Raw genomic sequence first — 27,083 nt, forward strand, 5'->3', positions numbered from 1 at the left:
GGATCCGTAAAAATCATGCGGACGTCTGAATGGAGCCTTACAGGGGGGTGATCAATGACAGGGGGTGATCAGGGAGTGTATATGGGTGATCACCCGCCTGTCATTGATCACCCCCCTGTAAGGCTCCATTCAGACGTCCGTATGCTTTTTGCGGATCCGATCCATGTATCCGTGGATCCGTAAAAATCATACGGACGTCTGAACGGAGCCTGACAGGGGGGTGATCAATGACAGGGCGGTGATCAATGACAGGGGGGTGATCAGGGAGTTTATATGGGGTGATCATGGGTGATCAGGGGTTTATAAGGGGTTAATAAGTGACGGGGGGGGTGTAGTGTAGTGTGGTGTTTGGTGGGACTGTACTGACCTACCTGAGTCCTCTGGTGGTCGATCCTAACAAAAGGGACCACCAGAGGACCAGGTAGGAGGTATATTAGACGCTGTTATGAAAACAGCGTCTAATATACCTGTTAGGGGTTAAAAAATTCGGATCTCCAGCCTGCCAGCGAGCGATCGCCGCTGGCAGGCTGGAGATCCACTCGCTTACCTTCCGTTCCTGTGAGCGCGCGCGCCTGTGCGCGCGCGTTCACAGGAAATCTCGCGTCTCGCGAGAAGACGCGTATATGCGTCCAGGAGGAATAAAGCAACCACCTCCCGGACGCATATACGCATTCAGCGGTCGGGAGGTGGTTAAAGGGAACCTGTCACCTGGATTTTGGGTATAGAGCTGAGGACATGGGTTACTAGATGGCCCCTAGCACATCCGCAATACCCAGTCCCCATAGCTCTGTGTGCTTTTATTGTGTAAAAAAAACTATTTGATACATATGCAAATTAACCTGATATGTGTCCTGTACGTGAGGCGAGGACTCATCTCACGTACAGGACTCATCTCAGGTTAATTTGCATATGTATCAAATCAGTTTTTTTACACAATAAAAGCACACAGAGCTATGGGGACTGGGTATTGCGGATGTGCTATCGGCCATCTAGCAGCCCATGTCCTCAGCTCTATGCACAAAATCCCGGTGACCGGTTCCCTTTAAAGTGTAACTGCCGTTCAATTTTTATTTGTGTAATGTGTAGGGGCAGTGATATTGAACATTTTTGTAATATACTTTTAAATACTGAAATCATACATTTCTATTAGAAAAATATCTGTAAGGTTGGCCATTTTGAGCCTTTGCAACGCTCCTCTGTCTTCTGTATACATACCACAGTCAGTGTTAACAAGTTTCCACTGTTATGTATACAGAAGACGGATAGGAGCGTTGCGAAGATACTGAAATCAAAAATTTCTATTAGAAAAGTAATTAAAAGTATATTACAAAAATGGTCAATATCACTGCCCCTACACATTACACAAATAAAAATAGAACGGCAGTTACACTTTAAACAGCTGATTGGCAGGGGTCCCGGGTGTCTGACCCCCACAGATCATATACTGATGAACTATCCAGAGGACAGGTCATCAGTAAAAAAAAACAAAAAAAAAAACCCATCTTAGGCTACTTTCACACTAGCGTTCGATCGGATCCGTTCTGAACGGATCCGCTCATATTAATGCAGACGGTGGCTCCGTTCAGAACGGATCCGTTCATGATAGTTCATGATAGTGCAAACGGATCCGTTTTGACTTTACATTGAAAGTCAATGGGAGACGGATCCGTTTGAAAATTGAGCCATACTGTGTCAACTTCAAACGGATCCGCCCCCATTGACTTACATTGTAAGTCTGGACAGATCCGTTTGCCTCCGCACGGCCAGGCGGACACCCGAACGCTGCAAGCAGCGTTCAGGTGTCCGCCTGCTGAGCGGAGCGGAGGACAGACGGAGCCATACTGATGCATTCTGAGCGGATCCGTATCCACTCAGAATGCATTAGGGCTGGACGGATCAGTTCGGGGACGCTTGTGAGAGCCTTCAAACGGAACTCACAAGCGGAGCCCCGAACGCAAGTGTGAAAGTAGCCTTAAGAGGTGCACCTCTTAATAACTGTTGCACATCTAAAGCCAGAGGGTGATAGATTAAGACTGCTGTGTAATATCCCCCCCGCTACCCCACTAAGAAAGTGAATGATTTGTTTAGTGAGAAAGTTACGCGTGGCATAACTATTACATTATTTACCAGAGCACCTATTGCACCTCCATGAAACCTATTTCAATGCCAAGTGCCAGAGGGCCCTTTTTGGCCCCCTAGGCATAGAGGTCAAGTATTATTTCTTCCTATACCAATATTACTGCAGCACAACTAGGGCATTCCCTGTGGATTCCATGTGAGACAGACTCAAGCTGTTTTATTGTAGCTCGTGACTTTTGCTGACAGATTTCCAGAAAAACAGCGGGGAACCTTATTTCCCCAATGCTGCCATGCTCCTTTATCAGAACGCTGTACGTTATCCCTGTACTCGCAGGGGTTTCCTCCCATACTCCCAAAACACACTGATAGGTTAATTCATTTTCTAAGAAGCTGGCCCCGAGTTTGCGTATTTGCGTACGCGACTGAGAACGTGAGATTAGATTATAGCCCTACTGAGTACAGGGACTAATGTGTCTTATCCCAAACTGTACAGAATGTTGCAGAATAGGATGGCGCAATATAAAATCTTAGAAAATGAATGAATAAATAATGGTATTTGTACCATTAGCCAATTATTTGCTTAAACTTACCAGGCTTCTACTTGACCTGGTAGTGTAAACTTAGACTTGCCTTCATGTCTCTAGTTTATCTAGCCTTACAATAGCATAAAAGCTTGTAGCAAAATATTCATTTTGCATCCTGATCTGATACTGTTATCAGCTTGAATGTTTGAAACTGCTAAAGCGACAGGGCAAACAGAACAGATTTCCTGCAACTGTTTCAACGCGAGGGCTGCCAAATGAGAGAACAATTGGCTAGGCGTTAGTGCACATGGCTCATGGCTCCTGCACAGATCGGCAGACACAGATAGGCTAATAAAGCGCTGACATGTTGGACACAAACAAGACTGCTGGAGGCTGTACTAACCTATCCACAAAGTCAGCATGCCGTACACCTGTGTCTGAAAGTGACTTCATGCTACATACAGCATACATCAATCATTATGCCAATACTACAACATTAAACGCTATAGATAAAGCTGTCAAAACAATATTCCAATAACCTAAATTCTTTGCACATCATCAAACTAGACAATGCTCAGCATACACTAATATGATCATACAGTATATACAGCACATTTACTGTAGGCAAGCATATGGTGTGTCTACGTGCCAACAAAAATATACAAAAAGAGGTCAAACCAATACAAAATTCAGCATGCAATATCCTAAGTGAAACCAGACAAGTACCACAGTTGTTTAGTTTGCTTAGAATTTCACTCTCACCGCAACAATAGACCTTGATATGTCCAGAACGAATACAGTAATACACAGTGATTCTATTTCACAAGTGAGGTCTTCGTGTGAAAACCCAATATTAGGAGGAACCAAGTCATCGGGGTCAATTTGCTAACATTTTATTTTTTAAAGGGCTCTGCACTTAAAATGTTGGTTCTTTTCTGTATTCAGAGCAATGATTAAACAGGTTATCCTATGAAAAAAGTGTGTGGCATCATTTCAAATTAAGTATTATTGCAATATACTTGCAATTAAAATAGTTTGTTTTTTCTTTTTTGTGTATATTACATCTTCCTCTCTGGTATCACCCCCTGAGGTTTCTCATGGACAAAATGTGGTTCACTTTCAGTGGTGGACCAACATTCTCAGTGTCCCCTGCTTCCTCTCAAACGCTGGCATAGTGATCTCATCAGGTGAGCTGGCCCTTACATCTTTCATTCATTTGTCCCTACTTCTAAATCCATCAAAGTATATAGTTATATTTCTCTCTAGACAGAAGACAGACTAGAGAAAGATATTGGGGAGTAGTGAGGGAATTGCATTCCATAGTGCTATTTATAAGTGAAATCACTAGGTAAGGAATACAGGAAAGCAAAGCTGAGAGGGCAGGGTTGTCAAGAAGTGACTGCAATAGACTCTTAGGAGATACAAGTTCTTGAAAATCACATGAGAATAGCTGCTGCTCACCCACAGAAACTGAAGAAACCAGAGCTGCAGAGGGGAGAGTAAAGAAGCTAAAAAGAGTGAAGATGACAATGTAGGGCAATATTGCGTTTGCTCGTTTATCGGGTAATCGGCGGCAGAATTAGACTGCCAGATGATCGCTAATTAGCAATCTGCCAAAAAATCGTCAGGTGTAATATAGGCTTTAGAGTCCTACCACCAAATATGAAGCTTTACTCTGTGTCACAATTTTATCACAATATTATTACACTTAAGTCATGTCCCTCTGCCACTAAAGGTCCCTTTCCACTGGTCGCTTCAGCAGGCAAATGTCGGTAAGAAAGTGTGCCTTTGCCTGCACAGTAGTGCAGGAGACCACTGCTATTACATGCAGCGATCTCCTCCACAGTATGGGGAGGATTGATCATTAACGTCTTTGCTCGTCCCCATGGCACAATCTGCTGCCGGCAAACAATGATTTAGGTCTCTACACAAACATGCATAATACCTGACGAACAAGTGTTTCGTTCATTCATCCGGTAATCGGCGGAAACTTTACACTGCCAGATAATCTTTGACGAGTGTTCCTATGAACACTCGTTAGCAATTATCTTGCAGATTCTCGGCCAGTGTAAAGGGTCCTTTAGCCTGCCCCTTTTCCAACACCTCATAAGGCATAGCGAAAAAAAAGGTCTGTGCCACTTGACTTAAAAAATATGGAGCATGGCCTGTGGGCCAGAATTGTGACGTATCTGCAGCAGTTAATCTGACCCAGTATTAATAAAAAACACAGTGTGTGTGAAACCAACCTAAAAAAATGCTCTGCATGACTTCACTTTCATTTATTGATGGCTGTACAAAAGCAGCTAGTGGCATATAAGATGAAAATTTTCATGTCAAAATATTTAAAAAAAAAACTGGATACCTTTAATTAAGAAAAATAAAATCTTGCAATCGTCAGCCTAATGGACATTCTTAAATTTCTTGAAGCATAATTGCCATGCACGCGCTGTAAGAACATAATTTTCTACACATTGAACAGTTACAGGCATTCTTTTAATTGGTTTCCTCTCTGTAAATGATTAAACCTCAACTTGCAAGCATATACAATTAAAATCATTTTTCTTTTTGACTCTGATATCAAATATTCTTTCAACATGACTAGTCTATGTATTATAGCGCCATTACTCACAGAACCCTGCTAATAGCTAAGCTCAATAAGTTTCTATTTAATTACTGGGTTTTTCTTTAGGCTGGATTTAGGAGCAATAAGCAACATTTGACAAGAAGGAAAATTTTAGGCTGTGTTCACATTTGCATACAAAAATACAGGTCAAATAGGAATGCTAAATATGAGTATTTTTTCTATAATTTATCCCTTTTTTGTTTTTTGGGGATTTTTGTTGTTTTGCTTTTGTTGTCTGTTTTTCATCTACATTGGCAATGTGATTTTGTAATGCTGAAACATGAGCTCAAAAAGGTGCCAACGCAGATACATTGGAGTACGGTTGATGCAATACCAAAATTTTGATTCAGTTGCGATACCATAAAAACGTATTGCGATAGTCGATACCACGCGAAAAAAAATAAAACACAAAAAAAGCTGCGTGCATCCCGCATTTTATGGATCGTCCGGCCTATAATCGAACTGATCCTATCCTATTTTTTTGGGGGGACAAGGTGACTAAAAAGAACTGCGAATCGCACGATTTTTATTTACGGTGTTCACCGCATAGGAGATTTTTTAAAATATTTGAATAGTTTAGACTTTTCAGACGTGGCGATATGTAATATGTTTATTAAATTATTGTTTATATATTATATATGTAAAATTGGGAAAGGGGGCGATTTATACTTAATATTTAGTTATTTTGTTTTGTTTTTTTTTACTTTTTATTTTAGCCCTCAGGGCTAAAACCTGGGATATTTTAAGCCCTTGTCCTATTCACCCTAATAGATCTCTATTAGGATGAATAGGACTTCACACCCTCCCTGCTGCCCTGTGCATAGTGCACACAGCAGCAGGGAGCTTACCACGGTAGTCAAGGCTTCAGTAGTGTTCTGGCTGCCATGGAAACCGATCGGAGCCCCAGGATTACAGTAGCACCAATGAAGAGGGGACCCTGTGGCCACTGCCACCAATGATTTTAATACTGGGGGGGAGAGGGTGCACTGCGCCACCAATGATAATTAACCTTTAATACAGATACAGGAGGCGGGTGCTGGCCTCTATGACAGGGCACTGCGATCAGCAGCAGTTAACCCTACAGGTGTCGGCTATGTGAATCTGCCGTCGGCACCCACCTCCTGTATCTGTATTAAAGGTTAATTATTATTGATGGCACAGTGGCAGGCCGGGTACCTGCTATGCTGGCTGCTTGACTCTGGGGCTGATGCTGGGGAGCACACAAAACACTCAGAAGGAGGAGGCTGCCGCTGCCATTCACAGAGCTCACTAGCTCGGACGGCGCAGCAGTTTATTACCTCCCCCGTCCCGCCTCCTGCTTTAATTAGCCACACATTCAATGGTGGCAGTAGTGCGGGCAGCTTCAGAGCCCCCTCCCTCCGTCCTTCTCCACTGTCTGGCTTAAGAGAAAATAGCGCGCCAAGCGCCAGGTTCCCTCATTAGTGGAGATACTAGACTACGCAGTAGCATCCTTGTACTGTATCGATACTGGCATAAAAGTTTCGATTGGGTTTTGAAATTTCGATACCCGAAACAACCCTACACTGGAGCTAGAGTTGTTGAGATACCACATTTTTTATTTGATTTCGATACTACAAAAAAGTATTGCGATACTCTATACCATGCGGAAAAAAATAAACCAAAAAAGCAACGTGCATTCCGCATTTAAAAAAATGGCGAATTGCGCAGTTTTTATTAATTTTGTTCTGTTCCGGCGTTCACCGCATAGATTTTTTTTATTTATTTTAATAGTTTTGACTTTTCTGACGTGGCGATGTGATATGTTTTTTTATTGTTTATATATTTTATATGTGAAATTGGGAAAGGGGGTGATTCATATATTCTCTAGTGATCGTTTCTTCTCCCTGCGCTGCGATTGGACAGAAGGGAGAAGGCAGGGAGAAGGAACACCCACTAGAGAAGCTAATGTCTCCTCCCCATTGCTCCGATAGTAATTAGCATGTGGAGCAGGAGACAGTAATGGGGCACAGCGGGTGAACGGAGCGGCGCCCATGAATAATAGTAAGTGTAGGGACATCTCTGGGCACCACTCTATGTAGCCTAATACTGAAAGTCTGGACCCAGGAAAAGTCCCATCATTGGTGGCGCAGTACGCCCGCCCCTCTGCCCCTCTCTCCGTTCATTGGTGGCAGCGGCAGCAGCAGCACAGGGGGCAGGGAGAGACTGCTTCCTTCTCCCCTGTGCTGCTGAGAGAACATGAGCGCGCTGACAGCAGCACGCTCATGTTCAACGATACTAGACTGCGCAGCAGTGCAGCCCAGTATCGAAAAAATGGAAATCCCGGTATCATATCGATACCGGGACAAAAGTATTGATTGGGTATCGAAATTTTGATACCCGCAACAAAGCTAACTGGAGCATGCTCTGTATTGAAAAAAAAACGTATGATTTAAATAACAAAAATACGTGGTCTCAAAAGGCAGGAAATTCTCAACCCCAAATGCAGTTGTGCATTTATGCTCGGGGGAGCAGATACTGCGCTTGTGGTCTGTTGCTAAGGGCGATCCCCAGCAAAAAATGCATACAGTGGAGGATGTCTCTGGCACTTGTGGTCTGCTGCGGGCATCCTCCAATGTATGCATTTTTTGCTGGGGATCACCCTTAACAACAGACCACAAGCACAGCATCTGCTCCCCTGAGCATAAATGCACAACTGCATTTGGGGTTGAGAATTTCCTGCCTTTTGAGACCACGTATTTCTGGCATTTTAATCGTATATTTATATGTGGAGGCATATAAACTCCAATCTAAAGGCGCCTTGATTACCATCTATAGGCAGCATTTAGGTGCACCTGTGAGGCCTGCAACATATCATCCATCCATGGGTGGTACACTAAGACTCCTCCCTCCTCCCATTGTATGTGTGGTTAGTCACACTGGAGGGAACTGGGAGCGGTATGCTGTGAGTCGGACCTTACGCTGCTGCAATTTGCCCACTGCCTCCTGGTACTACCCATACGGTACAGGTAGGTTGAGCGTTAGATCCCATGCCACTTGAGAAACCTTAACATTGTGCGCGGGCTCAGGTATGTCCTTAATATAAGGATATACTGGCTAAAGTCTCATTTTTAACATCAGTGTGAGGGTTTAGGCTACTTTCACACTTGCGGCAAAGAGATCCGGCAAGCAGTTCCGTCGCCGGAACTGCCTGCTGGATCAGGCAAAATGTATGCTAACTGATGGCATTAGTAAGACTGATCAGGATCCTGATCAGTCTTAAAAATACCTGATCCATCGAAAAAATGCATTGAAATGCCGGATCCGTCGTTCCGATGTCATCCGGCAAAACGGATCCGGCATTTATTTTTTTCACCTTTTTTTCAGTCTGCGCATGCGCATAACGGAACGCCGGATCCGGCATTCTAAACGCCGGATCCGGCACTAATACATCCCTATGGGAAAAAATGCCTGATCCGTCATTCAGGCAAGTCTTCAGTTTTTTTGGCCGGAGAGAAAACCGTAGCATGCTGCGGTTTTCTCTTTTGCCTGATCAGTCAAAACGACTGAACTGAAGACACCATGATGCATCCTGAACAGATTACTCTCCATTCAGAATGCATGGGGATAAAACTGATCAGTTCTTTTCCGGTATAGAGCCCCTGTGACGGAACTCAATGCCGGAAAAGAAAAACGCAAGTGTGAAAGTACCCTTAGTCAGATGTTACTGTTTGCATCCACCACAGTAGTGCATCTATTCGTGTAACTATTTATTGAAAAAAAAATTCCAAAAGCATAAAAACTTTATATTATAAAGAAAAAACAAATGTAAAGAAAACTATTTACATTTATTGCCACTGTTTTTTAAATTATAAAAAAAAATGAATACAGATCTGTAAAACAGAAGCGTGAAAGAAAGAAAGATTTAATAGAGAGGTGAGAAGAAGAGAGAGGAGAGAGAATGAGAAAAGGTAAGGAAGAGAGGAAGGAAAGAGAGAAACAGAGGATGAGAGAGAGTCATTTGGCAATAAAATAGAGTTCTCAGCAGAAGAAACCTATCCAGGAATGATTTTTTTTTTTCTTTGTAAACTTTGCAGAAAACAGTGAAAACATGGTCTTAATTATCTCTGGTCAGCCTGCAGGGTATTGCTATGTAAGTTTTTGTCTTTCCTCTATTTTGCTAGAGTTCACAGACCAGGCATTTTTAATGATGAACTATTTCTAGTCGTGTGCTATCTTTCAAGAGAACCCCTTGCGACATGCCCTTTAGTTTAACGCGACCCCAAATTTTACATTCTTTCTACAGCAAAAGCTATACATTAGTAGTTCATTTCCACATATTTCAACCCTCGAGAGTGATGGTACCTAAACTCAGACACATTCACACGATCAGCATTTGGTCAGTATTTGTAAGCCAAAACCAAGAGTGGGTCTTAAACACAGAAGACCGATCTTTCTTTTCCTCTGTTTAGGTTTCAATTCTGGCTTTGGCATGCAAAATACGGACCATGTGAAAATGGGCAAACCCGTACCACTATGCCACAGAAGAAACTGAGACACATAATGTCTATATACACAGGAGTTTTTTCCTCCCCTGAGGTTGTAGATACTGAAAATGTTCATTTATGGAGAACCCTGCTTCTGCATGTAAAAAACGCAGTGTCTGTTTTTACATACAGCTTTCATTGTTACATTTTTTTCCCCAATCGAAGTTAGGAAAATCTATGGGGAATGTATGGAAAAATTACAAGTGAAATCTGTTTCTCTGTATAAACCCAAAGGCATATGGAGGTATGACTCTACAGCAGTTATAGGTACTAGATTACAATCCTCAACAAGAAACTGAAAAACAGCAATACACACAAGTCCTTATGTCTTTAGTACTTGTCTAATTAATTTACACAGAGGCAGAGGATCACAGGTGCATGGACACTCCATAAGGTGTCATATTCTCCTCTAGAAGAATATCTCTATTAAGCGTCATATGTACATACCTGTAGTATGCTTATGGCTTTTTATTGGTAAAAATGCCACACGTTTTTACCATTTTTTCTCAGCATTTTTTTGCATAACTTTAAATGCTTTTTTTCAGCTGTAAAACTTTATACAGGAATTTTAATAGTGTTTTTCAACAGCAACAGATATGTTTAAAAGAATCACTGTACTTTCACCCAATTTCATTTAATAGAGAATAGTGTAACTAGCAAATTTCTAAATCTCTTCATTTAAAAAATCTGCCTGCATCCACATGAAAAAAAGCTGTAAAGTCATGTCCACTAGGGGTCTCACTTCAACCTAAGTTACAGTCCACTGCCTATTGTCAGGCAAGATCCCTCCCTGGTAACAGACTCAGAAGATGGCTGAGAGGAATTGGGGGGAGGGTTGTCAGAACTAGCTACTGCTTCTACATTGCTTCTGAACATCACAGGAGCCTACAGCTTTTCTGTAAGTGCTCCAGAGCTGAAAACAAACTTAATGAGAATTAAGGAAAAGGATGTCACAGCGGTACATTACTGGCAAAAGGAATATACCATCTGCTTCTGAGTGAAATGCATCTAGCTATGTAACTGAAACAGGGAACAATATGAATGAAAAAAACATTAGATAAGCCCACACATAAATGTTCCTTCACACTAATGATAGTAAAAAGATGCACAGCCAATATACAAACTTTTTTTTTTTTAACTTGGGTATGCTTAATTGAAAAAATGTCTGTAAAACACTGGCATATACACTCTTCTGGCTCTTACATAAGGGTCCTGGTGTAATAAGATGTGATAAACGCTGTGCTGCGACACAAGCTTTTTGTTGAGCCTTGTATTGCTCATATAACAATAAAAAGGGATTTCAAACATAAGGGTCCTGGGTGGGGGCTCTATGATGTGCATATGCCTCTAAGAGGGTATATAGACAGGGGCTGTCTTCATGAGACAAACTCCTTTTAAATATATAAGACCCACTTTAAATATATACATCTCCCCATTTTTGTATATGTCTTTTGTTGTGCCTAAAAAAGATAAAACTCTGCTATGTGAACAATGGACCAGATTTATTCATCCTAAAGAGGGTGTAAGTTTAGACAGGTTGTCTAGACCTGTGCCAGACCTTCACAGTGGCTCAGGCTGGATTATAAAACTGGTGCAGGGATAGAGACTTTTCTCTGACTCTTTACCAACTATAGGTTGGCCTACATTAAGACATAATTTTACTCCAAATGTATGGTGAAAGTCGGCACAACACAGCTGGTCTTAGGTCTTGACCCTTTCCCATGAAGGTCTGCCCATTTCTTCTAAGCCCCACCCCATTTCAAGCATGTTGGAAAAAATGTAGAAACCCTAGATGCACCAAACCATGCCACTTTCTATATTTTTGGAGGAGACAATTTAGTAAATTTGGGCCAGTGTGATGTGAATGGGACTATCCAAAAGTTGAACTGGATTTCCAACGCTTCCATTCCAGTCTATGTAGAGGGACAGCGAAATGCTGTCTCATCTTAGCAACTGGGAGGGTCTCAGAAGTCATCACCTCCCTCCCCCAAAAAATAAAAAAAATAGGTCATCAGGGTCTAAATCGGTGGGGGTCTGATACCCTGGAAAAACCCTTTGAGGTCAGTGGCTGCCTTTTTGCAATTGATTTTGCAATCTGTTATATCATGGATATGAGAACAGAAAATTATTTTTTCATGGTCAAACGATGATTGTTTGATTTCCACCTATAAATCCATTTATTATTACATCAAGAATCATAATGTGTTGCTCTTAAATGAAGAAATTAGTAGCCGTTTAAAGGCTAGAAAGGATTTAGACAACACAAGGACTTTCATGCTAGTTGTGCTATTCCCTGAATAGCAATCCGAGTGGCCAACTTTGGTTTTCAGGCCTGTGTGGTAAAACAGAGCCACTCAAGCACACACAATTCAGGAGGTTTGCCTGCAATAAAGGCAGAAATTGGATACTTGGTAAGATTAATTACCTAGATAGGGTCCTATAATGCAAGTCAAATGGGAAAGTAATTAAAGTGCACCTTCCATGAAAAATATTCATTACTGGCATATCAGGTGACAGATAAATCAAAAGGCATTTAAAAAGCTATAGGTTAACCTGCAGAGGGGCTTTTCCTTTTCTAGACCTCCACAGCTAGCAGTGATATTGAATTCACTTTAACCAGGCTCATGTTATGGAGACAAAGGCACAGATTGTAAAAGAAGCTGCAAAAAAGAGATACCACAACAATACCACTGTATCTGGAAACAAAAAAAAGTTCAGATAAAGGAGAATCAGTCGACTGTCAGCTTTCTGATTTGTATCCAATTCTGTTATTTTACCTTTGCAAAGGATTGTAGCAATAAAAAGGATGCAAGTGATGAATTAATACGTTTAGTGGTCCCATGGGTGTGATTTCTGCAGATGAAAGCCACTATACGCTTAAGCAATCAAATACAGTTGTATATTAAAGAAAATCGAATAAGGCGAGAAGTTTCTCACATCAGTAGCACCAAATAGACTCTTTGAATGAGACCTTATTATAGTGCTGCCGATAGAGTTATTTACATAATTCAGTAATTATAGGAGACAGCTTTTTTATGTGGCAATAATTACGTTACCCAAGGGAACTCAAATTATAATTAATAACACTTTTTTGCTATTCTACTTTAATTGTAAAACACAAGATATGATTAAAAGAAGTTCAAAAGACCATTATTAGGCCAAAAGCACAAAGCCAGGAAATATGCAGCAGGCACTTCAACCACGTGTGGGCTGTCCTACAAATAAAAAGCAATTTACTCTGTTAGATCATGCAAAAAGTGACATTTTTAACGAGAATAATAAAAAAATGCTGTCACATCTACATATTGGGGCTGATTTACTAATCCTACAGATGGCATGAACTTAAACTGTCTAGACCTGCACCAGATTTATCACAGGAGTTCAGGCTAGCTGATAAGTGTTGAGCAGGGATAGACACCTTCTAGCTCTATACTAACGGCTGGTTTTCTTACTTTGAGAAAGCCTAGGCCCATTTCTTTGGGGGTGCCATTTATTATACTCACAGCAAACTCTAGTCATAGGTGCATTTTTTTTGCTTGCTGTCGTTTGTGCAAACTTTGCATATATCAATAGTACAAGTGACTATAAGAAACTTTATAGTATATCATAACTAAGAAAAAGTGTCTGTCTCAACTTATGAGCCACTTCTCCTCCCCAAACCTCCTGCACTTGATCATTTACATTCAGTTCGCTGCTAAAATCCATTGTGAGAGGCAAAATGGATTATCAGCTCACTGAGGGATCAGGTTACATTGTGCCCATAGAACTCTACAGAGAGGGGAGCGAGAAGAAGAAGCTGCAGAGTGAGAAAAAGTGGAGCGAAATACAGAGAGATGTTGTTGAGAGATGTTTTCTACCTCACTGCTCACTTGTTCTATAAAATCCATGCTGCTGCGGCTGAGTAGATGTAAAAATTTGACCGAGAAGCAGGATCTCCTCTGTGTGTGCTGTGTATGGGAGATGACATAGCGACTATGTGAAGATAAGATTTATGTTTTATACAATATCAGTCAGGGAGGTGTACAAAAGACACGCTTAGGTCCTAGAGACCTTTGAACTTCACATTATAATATATATAGCGTGGCCACCCCCTGAGGGACCTACAAGTTTGTTGGTTGAATGACATAGCGACTAGTCTCTTCCCACTCTAGAGCTAATGTAAGTGAAAATCACAAATTGATATGGAGACTACATGGAGAAAAAGTATGCTTTAAATAAATCCAGTTGGAAATGTATTATGTTTTGAGTGATTTGAATAAATTAAAGACCTGTCTGCTTTTCTAACCTGTTTGCTTTAGAAAACACTTGTATTCCTCATGAAATAGCAATTGTGGAGCATCTTTTCTCATGACTCATTCAGCTGTTACTCTGTTATTCCTCCTAGAATTTATGAATAAATTGACAACTGGGTGCTACAATTCCCTTTGTCTGACACCATCAGCTCTGACTGTATAGTATCCGAGTATGTAGTGACACATCCCCAACTGATATCACCCGGTTGTCAATTTATCCATACATTTCTAGGAGGAATAACATTAAAGGGGTTGTCTGCTTTTGCAATATTGATGACCAATCAGCTGTTTGAAGAGAACTCGCCACTCGACATTACAGAGGTGAGCAGGTATAAAGACCCCACCATCCCCATTCACTCAATGGGATGGCTCTGTCCAGTTCCCTGCTGATTTGATATTGATGACCTACCAACATACTCTTTAGGCTACATGCACACGAATGTTGTTTGTTTCCGTGTCCATTCGTTTTTTCTTTTTTTTTTGCGGATAGGATGCGGACCCATTCATTTCAATGGGTCCGCAAAAAATTTGGACACCACACCGTGAGTAGTATATCCGTTCCGTAGACCCGCAAAAAAATAGAACATGTCCTATTCTTGTTGTCTATTTTAGGCATTGTTACAATGGATCTGCAAAAAAAAAGGATGGCATACGGATGTCATCCGTTTTTTTGGGGCGGACCGCAAAACACATATGGTAGTGTGCATGTAGCCTTAACAACATACCATAGAGTAAAAAAGATCCAGAATGTTGTTATATGGGAAATAAAATCAGACGTGAGGAGATCTGACAGGTCCTCTTTAATATTTAACCCCTTTAAATTGCTAAAATTGCTGACTGCCTGCTCATACTGTTACTGGCATTACTACATAAAACATCCATGCATGCAATGCAGAAGTATAGTAGAGGGGTCACCTGAATGGCAAGTTCCCTGAGTGCTGGGTGCCAGGAGTAAGTGTGAGCCAAAAAGTCACTCTGCCGTAGCCAGGGTATTTAAATACAAGGCAGCAAACTGGGTCTTTGCCCCAAGTGAAAAAATATTTAAGTAAACCTTTGATGCAATGCATTTGTGTCTCACATGTGTACAAAATACACAGGTGCAGGTCCTGAAACTACATTTAAATAAACATAAAAAAATGGGTTAATATGCTCATCGCACTTGATCTACATCATACTTCCACAATGTATGCTGGCAGTAAACGTAGAAACTAGAACCGTATCAGCAATCCGCTTAAACGTCGCCAGTGTACATTCTAAAAAAAAAAACTAACAAACTGGTGGTTGTCCAGCACTAAAATAATAATTATTCAAAGAACGTAAAAAAAACAGGTGTACATATTGAAAAGATGTTACGTGATTCCAACAGACAGACTCAAGACTAGCTCTTACTCATACCTCTTGCTATGAGTAAGCTATGAGTAAGAACCAGTGTGTTGGTTCCAAAAACATCAATGTGTTTTCAGGTTTTTGGGTGACCAGAGTTTGTTAAAGGCTATGGAACCTGCTTTGTATTCATTTTGAGCTATGGAACCTGCATTGTATTCATTTTGAGCTTAAAAAAAAAAAAAATCCTCTTTTTCAATTGGTCTTTATGAAAAATGTTAAACCTCTTTTTCTGTACAGCCTTGAGATTCTCTAATAGCCTGGAGTCTATTTTCAGTCTGTTCCATCAGGCAGCTCAGCTGATGACTCCTTATTTCTGATCTGACCTTATAAACACTCATTATAGCTCAATTTTTATCTTACTGATTTTAGTACTTAAGTGAGAAGGGTTATTAGATGACAAGTAAAAGTATGATTCTCACAGCTAGATAAACAGTTAACCCTTTGTGACAGAATGGCAGAATATTTTTAATAAAGAAAGATTGAAATTATTTTTTTTTTTTTGCCAAAAGTGAGTAAAATGCAATCAAAGAAAATTGCCCTCTTGAATGAATGCTTCTCACCTAACAAGTGGAGCCCCTGCCCTCTTCAATGTCTCTTTTTGAATTATAGTCAGTGGCCACAAAGTCTGTTGGCAGACTCCATTGTCATAACCTGGGTTTTTACTTGGAACAGTGTATTTTATCTGGAGCACAACAGGAACTGTAATCATGTTACATGGCTTTTAAAGGGTATTCCTATCTTGGACATTTATGTCCATCTCTGGGACCTGCAACTATCTGGAAGATGGAACCTCCAATTCCTACATTTAAGTGGTTAGATTTCTGCTGGTTGCTACTAGAATCTATCAGCACTAGGTCAATACCTGTATGCTAGAACTATGCTACTGAGAGATTTTCTTAAATTTCACTATACTTAAACTACACATGCCAGTCAGTATTCAGTTCTGCAGAGTTATTAAGCAACCAGAGGGTTCAGCAGCATGCACAATTGGGCATACTAATGAGACTAGTTGAGAAAAGACTGTATGACGTGTTGTAAACCAATATAACCAGATAAGGTGTCTGTTAATCTCTTATGGCCAGAATAACATATTCTGCTGCACTTACCTCCAGTAAAAATAGAACCTTGACAAATTTATTATAACTGACTAGGATCGGTAAGGATTTGTTAGAGTCCCTTTCACAATAGATCTGTCGTAGTTGCTTAGGTTTCCCTGAGCTCTGTTTGGGATTAAGAAGGAGTTTGGGCAGATTGAAGAGGGGTGGTTGGGGGTAAGGGTGTCTGCTTTAGCACTTATTATTATCTTGGGCTGTGTAACAGCTATAGAGAAGAGCCTGACTGACAATCTAAGCTTTAAAACAAAACCAGGATCACAGCATTAGTTACTCTACATTGGGAGATATAGCCATTAGAAATCTGGTAGGGAGTGAAAGCAACAGGTTTTAACTGCTTTTAGCTGCTTTCAATCCCAACCAGACTCTCAAAGACTATATCTCCCGATGTTGAACAGATAATGCTGCAATCCTGGCCTTATTTAATGCTTACCTTGTCAGCTTCAAGAAGACCACACTCATATCTCTAGCTGCTACACAGTGAGATAGTAAGGGTTAAAACAGGCCTCACAGAAACTGATGTATCCATTTGCGTTTTAAAAATTATAAATTTATAACTGCCTGAGGAAAAATGCTATACACAGTTAATATATAGCTAGGTAGCTTGCCCACATACTAGTTACTGGATATCAGGCTTATTGGTAGGGGTATCTGGAGGACTGGGTACTAAAAACCATATAAAATTTATATACGTGTCTCCGGGGGAAAAGTAATATGGATTTCTGAGCAGGTTATCAATCCCAATTACCACATCAATCAGAGAGCATACTTGCTCTCTGATTGCAACATATGGTGGGTTCTTTTTGCCCAGGAAAGGTCTAAAAAGATGAACACTGGCTCATCCAATCACGTCTCTGCACAGATCACAGAGTGCAAATAAGTCACACAAACATCAATCAAGTTTCCATTTTACATTGCCCTTATCCTGTCTATATGCTATCAGTACCATACAATATGTGTACCACTGCTTGATTGATGCCCGCTACACTCTACAGTAATAGCAATAACAATTATCACTAGAGAGGAGTATAAAATATACAGTATGTATTTATTTTTATATATCTATGAAAAAATTCTGATAATCAGACCAGACATTTTCTCTCACTGACGGTCACCAAGAAAGACTGGCAAAAAATTCTGAACTAAGTGTCATGATCTGTACAGCGGCGCCCAGGGATTTCACTGCACTTACTATTATCCCTGGATGCCGCTCCGTTCTCCCTCTATGCCCTCCAGTAGGTTTGGTCACTCGGTTATAGTAGGCGGAGACTTAGGGGACTTGGTTATAGTAGGCGGAGACTGCCCTTGTTCTCCTGGGCGTCTTCTTCTCCCAGGCTGTAAGCTCTGCGCTGCGATTGGCCAGCGCTACAGCCTAGGAGAAGGAGACGTCCAGGAGAACAAGGGCAGTCTCCTCCTACTATACCAAGTGACCGAATATATGGGAGGGCAAAGCAGGAGAAAAAAGCGGCGCCCAGGGATAATAGTAAGTGCAGTGAGATCCCTGGGCGCCGCTGTACAGATCATGACACTTAGTTCACAATTTCTTTTGCCAGATGAAAGCTCCTCTTTAATTCAGTTTTACAAAACAAACCAGTATGGCAAACCACGGTAAACTGGGCTCCTGCATAGAGCAGCATAGCACAGGGGACAGCACTGAAATTGGTGTAGGGTATTTTTCCTGACTTGGTGGTTATTTGCTTCTCCATAAAAGCTCATTTGTGGCTGCATTTGTTTTAAAAATGAGAGGAAAAACTTTTTATAAAAAACTAGAATGCCACAAAGCTCAAAGTATGAAAAAATAACAGTGTTAAACCACACCCCAAAAACTACACACATTTTCACCCATGTTAACTTGGATGGGATTTTTTGGTGGGAAAGGTGGCAAACCTAGATACACTGCATCATAAGGAACCATATCATACATTTAATATATGTATAGGTCACAAAAAAGACAGACAGTCAAACAATAACAGAAAACAGAATAAAATGCTGGAAAAAAAATAGTACCAATGAAAACTAAAAACTATCCTACAAAATACAAGCCCTCCCCTGGTTATGTTGTCAGGAAAAAATAAAATAAAAATGGTGTTTTTGTTATGCAAGTAATATAACAAAAACTATATACATTTGGCATGGTCATAATTATACTGACCCACAGAATAAAGTTATTCTGAAAATCTATATGCACAGTGAACAGCGTAAAATATCCCCAAAATAATGTTCAAATAGCAACTTTTTATGTTCCCCCTAAAAATAAAGTATGTAATTTAAGACATTATATGTACCCCAAAAATGGTTAAAAAAAAAACACACAACTCACCCTGCAAAATTCAAAGTGTCCTTAAGGCTACAATTTGTCATGTCACTAAGGGGTTCAAATGCACTTAAGTCCCCTGAGTTGTGTGCCTTTGTCAGACAAATTTAAAATAAAAAAAGTGACATTTGCAGGAGCGTTTTTCAAATTTTAATGTGACTGTTGTGGGAGTAAGTATAGAAGAGTGAGCAGACCGGGCTGTTAGAACGTAAACCACACAGCGGAATGAAACAAAAAGTATGGTCAAAATGAATCCAGCTAAATTTTTGATAAATAGCAATAGTGGAACAACATAAAATAATTAAAGCTGACTCCTGTGCTCCCCAGCAATCCACTGTATAATGGAGCTGTCGGACTCGCTGCAGTGTTGACACAAGAATGCAACTACATATAAGAAAAATCTCCAATATATATTTAGGTGGAACAGTCCTACCATGATTAACATGTCCCGGTTTCAGTATCCAGCATTAACCACCACTGTCTTTCTGTCCCTACTTCTCTCCTCACATCCTTCCTGGGAGATCGCCCTGAGAACAGAGGCCCTAAACAGAAATATTACCCTGTTATACCCTACTCCGCCCTTATATTACCTGAGCAGGGGCAGATTAAGTGCATCATAGGCTCTGGGCTGTCTACCCAACTCAGGCCCTCTGCTTCTATTCAATTCCCCGCCCCCAACATACCCTCTTCCATGTGCCGCCCAATAGATATTTTTTTCTGTATGAAGAGGCTGCAGCCTCTTCCAAGGCCATGCAACATCATATTCATAAGTCACATGGCCTAGGGGCAGTTACCTGGCCTAGGGCAGTGCTGCAAAGCCAAGCAGAGCTGCTATCAATCGGACAGTGCTATGCCTGGTAAGCAGCAAGGAGGCCGCTCACCAGAGGACCACAATCTCCTCAAACTGCTGATCAGCTGCTGTGATGGGAGTTGGACCCTGTCAATCTCATATTGACGACCTATTCTGAGAATAATACACAAATATGTAAGTCCTGGAGAAACTTATGTGATCTGTAATGTTACATAGGACTGCAGGAACCATCCCCTACTTTATCTGTACTGTAGTGATCACGGTGTCATATGTGATGTTGCATAGAATTGCAGGGAACATCTACTACATTATTTGTATTTAGAGTCTGAGTACAAATAATGTAGTAGATTTCGCCTGTAGTCCTATGTAACATCACCGATAACACCGTGATAACCCTATGGGTACATATAATGTAGTAGATGTTACCTGTAGTCCTATGTAACGCCCCAGATATCATAGCAATAACTCTCTGGGTAGAGAGTTATTGGGCCCCACAGACATGTCGGGCTTGGAGCCCCCGACCTAAAGATCCCTATTATAATTTGCTACTGTCCTTGAGCACTTCCTCCTGTAGTACTGTGGGATTCTTCCAGGTGGATACAGATGGGGCCCAGGTAGGAAGAGAATTTGCATAAGGGTATCTACTTAGTGTTATTTATGTTTAACTCAACACCCATATATTCAGTCGAGCTTGGATGGGGATAAAGTGCCCAATAAGGACAGCATTGATGCATGATACATATAGGCCAGCTCATAATGAATTAGAAGGATCCCCGTGAGCTCCGATCACTGTTGTGCGCTATGCCGCATTGACAGATAACTGAGAACATAATTTGCCACACTTCTTATGTCTCCTTTAAAGTCTGAATGGGTTGAGCATACAGCCTGGACATGGGTACTGTAGTGAAGAGCCCTCCTCTACCCATCACACAATGATACACCATCAATGGAAAATCCTGGAAACTGTGTGTGTGTGTATACACATACATATACACACACACACATACTGTATACACACACACACAGTTTCCAGGATTTTCCATTGATGGTGTATCATTGTGTGATGGGTCGAGGAGGGCTCTTCACTACAGTACCCATGTCCAGGCTGTATACTCAACCCATTCAGACTCCTGTATATACAGTATGTTTGCATGTGTGTATGTACATGTATGCATGTGTATCTATGCACGGTATCTTTATCTTTGTGTGTACATGTATGCATGTATATGTGTATGTATGTGTTCTTAGGGTTTCGTTTTTCACCTGTCACCAATACAAAGCTTCAAATCTTAAAACAGCTGTAAGATCTTTCTGGTACAGAATTGCTGGCTGTTAAAAGGCATTGTAGTGACCAGGCATTGTAGTGACCAGGAATGTGTCCAGGCATGTTTATTTTAAAATGTGGCAAATCAACTGAGTCAAACAATATATTATTTCTAAATCAGTTTTCTTTCAACACAATCATAATTTTACTATAGCAATGTACCATTGCACTAATGTGGATTTTACCTTACTGCTACGCATCATTTCTACTGAATCGAGTGTAAAAGGCAAATTTGTGTTTGCAGAGAATGATAAAAATAAAACCTTTTCAACTATGACTTCTGTATAAACAAGAGAAAATGTAGCTAGATCCACAATTCACTCAAACACGGGCCGTCGGTGGCGAGTACACAATTTCTGAAAGGTGTTTAACAAGTTTTCTCACAAACTTGAGCTGCCATTAGTCAACGTGAAAAAACAACACCTGTCACGGGATTAAAGGCAGAATCCACAACCTAGAGACCTAATGCTTGTCAAAAGTAAATGATTACACCACTGAGGACCCCTGAAGGTATCGGTTATCTCTCATGAGTTCTGGCTGGTTAACTTGTCTAAACTGACCGCACCAAGCCAAATACAGTTTGTTTAGTGGACAAGAAACGCCTGAAACTGTAGTTACAGGGTACAGCAATAGATGAGCCTTCATCCATAAAAAGTAAGTAAAAGCATATACAAACATTACTTAACAGCAATTGGACACCAAAGACCCTAATCAATAATAATCCATTCACAAGATGCCTAAAAAAATGCAATTAGTGGCTCAAAGAGGGCACCCATGAGGCTTCATTTATAGGCAACTCTCCATGTAGAGATTGTGCTTGGAATAAGTCTAGACGGTTTACCGTCTTGGCGGTTCTGTCTATACCAACTACATTGCTTCTACTGGCCATGTTATACGGTTGGGCCATAGTGACAGATGCCCATTAACCAGAAGTAAAAAAAACACATAGTCCAAGCCTACTGAGGATGATGTGTTTGAGCAGCACAGGCTACAATATGCCCATTTTTCCATTAGGTGCCACTGAAAGCCTACGCCCTGAATATTTAAATACATATCATTACAGAAAAGCACCATTCATTCTCATACCCATTACTTTTCGGCCTGTTTTGGAAGCTCTAGACCAGTGATGGCTAACCTTGGCACTCCAGCTGTGGTGAAACTACGACTCCCAGCATGCTCCATTTATTTCTACAGAGTTTTGAGAGCAGCCAAGCAAGGGGGGCATCTTGGGAGTTGTAGTTTTACAACAGCTGGAGTGCCAAGGTTAGCCATCACTGCTCTAGACAGTCTTGGAAAACTATTTTTTGCTCTTTAGATAAGATCGGAAACACATGAAGAAAACATTCTACCTGGTCCTGAACTCCCCATGAATGGCTAAGATAGGAATACCCCTAGACGAGTACAGAATATGGTGTCTATGTACAATGTCTTCCAACAGAAGGCAGAGTTTGTGTGTTCTGAGACTGCTAGTAAGTTCCCTCTTTCCGGTTATACTCCATTAGTTTACCTTGTAAGATTTTAACGGTAAGCAACACTCCCAGTGCTTCCTTAATTTTGTGCACATTCCAATGTAGGTAAGTTTTATGTATATGTATGTCTGGTTTCCTTCCATTGACGTAACAGCTTGCTATATCCTAGGGATAGTTTCCTATTTATTTATTTATTAGGTAAATGCAATGGTGAAATTGAAATATCACGTCTGCCAGCATTCCAAACGCGTTAGTTTAGTTCTGTACAGTGATAATGACTGGACATTCAATATATGGATGTAGGGGTGCCATGACTGTTTTCCTTTTAACTGTATCCTTCTTTCGTCCTTGTCTTACTGACCAGCAAGGAATAGCAGATTTGCACAAATATCCCTTGTCAGATACTTTGCTACAGGACATACATCATCCTTTCCAGCTCATCCCCGATTAAATTTACTGGCTAGCAGCAATTACCTCTTCCCCAGGGCCCGAGCCACTGGTAAATGGAACAGACATTGCCTGGCTTCTGCATTCCTCGCACTTGAGCTCTTGATATTTTTTTTGTTTGGTCCCACCATGTGCTACTGGCTTATTCATCAAAAATATAAAAATACAAATAATCACTATGGGCTGAAAAGAAGTGTTTCTGCATGTGCAATTGACATATCTGAAAACTTGGTTCTTGATTATGTTCTCCCATTTAGCCCTATTACTTGGATCAGTTGTTGAAAGCTGTTAATGATCCATCTGGATCAATGTCTTTGCTGGTAGATATAATTTACTGCATTGTTAGATTAGTACAGATGTTTTTATAGATGGCTATGCTCCATTTCACTGGCATACATCTCTGGATCCAGGCACAAATGAAACAAATATAATTAGGAGGGTTTTTTATGTGATGCTCAGCTGCAATCAGCCAGCAATTAATATTTTTAGCACACGCTCTTATGCATATAACAAACATTATAATTATAACTCCAAGTATAATCCTGTTTTCACAATGTCAGCACTCTCACGGTCATACATGAAAGAAAGCCGTCATTTTTATATTTATACATTATGCAACGTTGATCAAAATTGTGGCTTTACTTTTACCAGGAAGAGAATAAAGAAGGCGTTTAGATTACCGTACATTACATTTAATGGGTTCTCCAGGGCAGGGTCGATGATCTTTATTAAGGAGGTTCTCCAGGAATTAAGAAAATAAAAATACTTAAATATTACTTTATTATAAATATATTCCCAAATACCTTTCATTAGTTATAATGGCTCATTTTGTTTAGGGAGCATTAGGAAAAATAAAATGGCTGACGTCCTATTAGTGCACACAAAACCTGTCTTAATCACACAGGGGGACAAGTTAATTCACAACACTCATCCTCCTTTCCTACTTGTTAGGGATTATGATCCTGAATAAAGCTGATAAGATCTTCAGCTGAATCTCTGTAGGAATGGAGTTCATGAGGAGGGAGGAGGTGGCTAATGAGCAGCAGCACTTGTATACAGTCTCTATTACTACAACCCCACAGTCTGTCCTGTCCATTCTCTGTTCTTCATGTCTCCTCATGAACTCCATTTCTATAAAGATTCAGCTGAAGATTTATTAGCTGTATTCAGGATCATAATCCCTGACAAGCAGAGCAGAGAGGAAAATTAGGCAGATCTTTAGCTCAGTTTTGTAAAGTAATTTGTCCTTCTGTGTGATTAGCACAGGTTTTGTGTGTACTAATAGGACGGCGGCCATTTTATTTTTTCTAATGATTGCTCCCTTGACAAAACAAGCCATGATAACTAATGAAAGGTATTTGGGAATACCGTACATTTATAATAAAGTAATATTTAAGTATTATCATTTTCTTAATTCCCGGAGAACCCCTTTAAACAGAGCATATAACACGCTCATGTTTTATAATGCATTGCTTGCTCCAGTTCAGTCCCCAAGTACCAATCTAGACCGAAAGAGGGGGACGTTTGCTTATATAGAGTTTGTCAATGGCTGGAAATTACATATACAGGGATCTAAATTCTTGTAATTGTGGTGCAGATTTGCTGCAGATTACCAAGCAGTAGATGGGCACAATCCACAATAAAGCCATGTTTTTTCCGCAGCAAAATTTTATATGCTGCAGATTTAATAAGGCAGGTAATTTAAAAAAAAAAAAAAATTCTGCACTATTTGGATGATATTTGTTCAGATCTCATCTACGTTGCTGCTGCTGTATTCTGCTGCAAATTTTCTGCCCGCAAATTGAAAGGAAAGTCCGTAGCAATACCAACCCATGTGGATGTACTCTTATGCTCTGGTGACCAGCCATGTTTTTGCTTACACTAATTTGGCTTGGTGATTTGCATTCTGAGAAATGTAATATTTAAACTGTACAGGGAGTGCAGAATTATTAGGCAAATGAGTATTTTGACCACATCATCCTCTTTGTGCATGTTGTCTTACTCCAAGCTGTATAGGCTCGAAAGCCTACTACCAATTAAGCATATTAGGTGATGTGCATCTCTGTAATGAGAAGGGGTGTGGTCTAATGACATCAACACCCTATATCAGGTGTGCATAATTATTAGGCAACTTCCTTTCCTTTGGCAAAATGGGTCAAAAGAAGGACATGACAGGCTCAGAAAAGTCAAAAATAGTGAGATATCTTGCAGAGGGATGCAGCACTCTTAAAATTGCAAAGCTTCTGAAGCGTGATCATCGAACAATCAAGCGTTTCATTCAAAATAGTCAACAGGGTCGCAAGAAGCGTGTGGAAAAACCAAGGTGCAAAATAACTGCCCATGAACTGAGAAAAGTCAAGCGTGCAGCTGCCAAGATGCCACTTGCCACCAGTTTGGCCATATTTCAGAGCTGCAACATCACTGGAGTGCCCAAAAGCACAAGGTGTGCAATACTCAGAGACATGGCCAAGGTAAGAAAGGCTGAAAGACGACCACCACTGAACAAGACACACAAGCTGAAACGTCAAGACTGGGCCAAGAAATATCTCAAGACTGATTTTTCTAAGGTTTTATGGACTGATGAAATGAGAGTGAGTCTTGATGGGCCAGATGGATGGGCCCGTGGCTGGATTGGTAAAGGGCAGAGAGCTCCAGTCCGACTCAGACGCCAGCAAGGTGGGAGGTGGAGTACTGGTTTGGGCTGGTATCAAAGATGAGCTTGTGGGGCCTTTTCGGGTTGAGGATGGAGTCAAGCTCAACTCCCAGTCCTACTGCCAGTTTCTGGAAGACACCTTCTTCAAGCAGTGGTACAGGAAGAAGTCTGCATCCTTCAAGAAAAACATGATTTTCATGCAGGACAATGCTCCATCACACGCGTCCAAGTACTCCACAGCGTGGCTGGCAAGAAAGGGTATAAAAGAAGAAAATCTAATGACATGGCCTCCTTGTTCACCTGATCTGAACCCCATTGAGAACCTGTGGTCCATCATCAAACAGTACACCTCTCTGAACAGTGTCTGGGAGGCTGTGGTTGCTGCTGCACGCAATGTTGATGGTGCACTCCCTGTACAGTAATATAATACAGGAAAAACTTTCATTGCCCTACAGGGGTTCAGCTATGCTGCTAGAGGTGTGTGTTAACAAGCTTATTGACTGTTTCCAGTGACAACCAGCAGAATTGTGAGTTCAGCTCTGGACTATAATATGGATTGTAAACTAGTATCAGTACCAGATAATAGAGTTATTCCAGAATATAGATTTGATCGTACAGTCCATCAATGGCTGATCGGTGGTAGTGACTTAGGAGGCCGCAAGTGAAAGGGATTGAGCTGTGATACCAGGCATAGCCTGGTATGATGTGGTGTCTGGCAAACAATGGGACAAGAGTTCAAACTTTCAAACATTATGTCATTCTGTACAAAGGGTATTGGAAGTAAAATATCAAAGCAAAAAATGTATATAGTATAGAAAAAAGATGCTACAAGAAAGGAGTGGTGTCTTTCTGTTTAACTTTTCTATAGGATCACATAAGGAAGCAATGAAACAACTTGTGGAGATCAAGATGGGGAATAAATGGTAAAAACAAAATCGTATCCCAGATTAACTGAACAAAATATATTCAGGAAAATAAAATTAAAAAAAACCTGTCCCACACACGGAACCTTTAAATGGTATATTGCATATGTCTATGTAGGTAATACCAGTGCATTGTTGTAGATATGCCATCACTTCATGAACAGGGGGGGGGGGGCTTGACCACCTAATAAAAAGGGCAAAGACAGGCTTTCTCCATTTGTTTGGACAACCATCAGGCAGCAGGGAGCTATAGCACACCACCATGTAAGTGAAGGAACTGGTTTCTTCATTCTTAGGCCCCGACATTCAGAAAATGATGGGTTATCTTTGTGGTATGGTGGCATAAACCATTTAAATTGTAGACTGAAAAAGATCTAATTGGACTACACTCACTAATAAATGCAGCAATTATCCTGAGCAAGAGAAAAACATGAATCTACACATAAATGAATACATACAGGCAAGTGACCAGACGCTGCAAAGTGACATGGCGTTTCACAAAGTAATGCAGCTTATGCTGGTCGCGGTCAGAATTACGACCTTCTCGTATAACATTACCCGTAGTAGTAGTCTACAATGGAAATATTTACGTAGCTCATGTGATTTTTGTAAGGCAATTGA

The 27,083-nt window shown here is 40.7% G+C and overlaps 1 protein-coding gene across 2 annotated transcripts in view; it reads right to left on the reverse strand.

Moving 5' to 3' along the window:
- Nucleotides 1–27,083, reverse strand: part of EPHA7 (EPH receptor A7) — a 162,928-nt gene that overhangs the window by 73,872 nt on the left and 61,973 nt on the right. The window lies entirely within an intron of this gene.

The sequence above is a fragment of the Bufo gargarizans genome, chromosome 4 (assembly GCF_014858855.1).
Source record: "Bufo gargarizans isolate SCDJY-AF-19 chromosome 4, ASM1485885v1, whole genome shotgun sequence".
Lineage (NCBI taxonomy): Eukaryota > Metazoa > Chordata > Amphibia > Anura > Bufonidae > Bufo > Bufo gargarizans.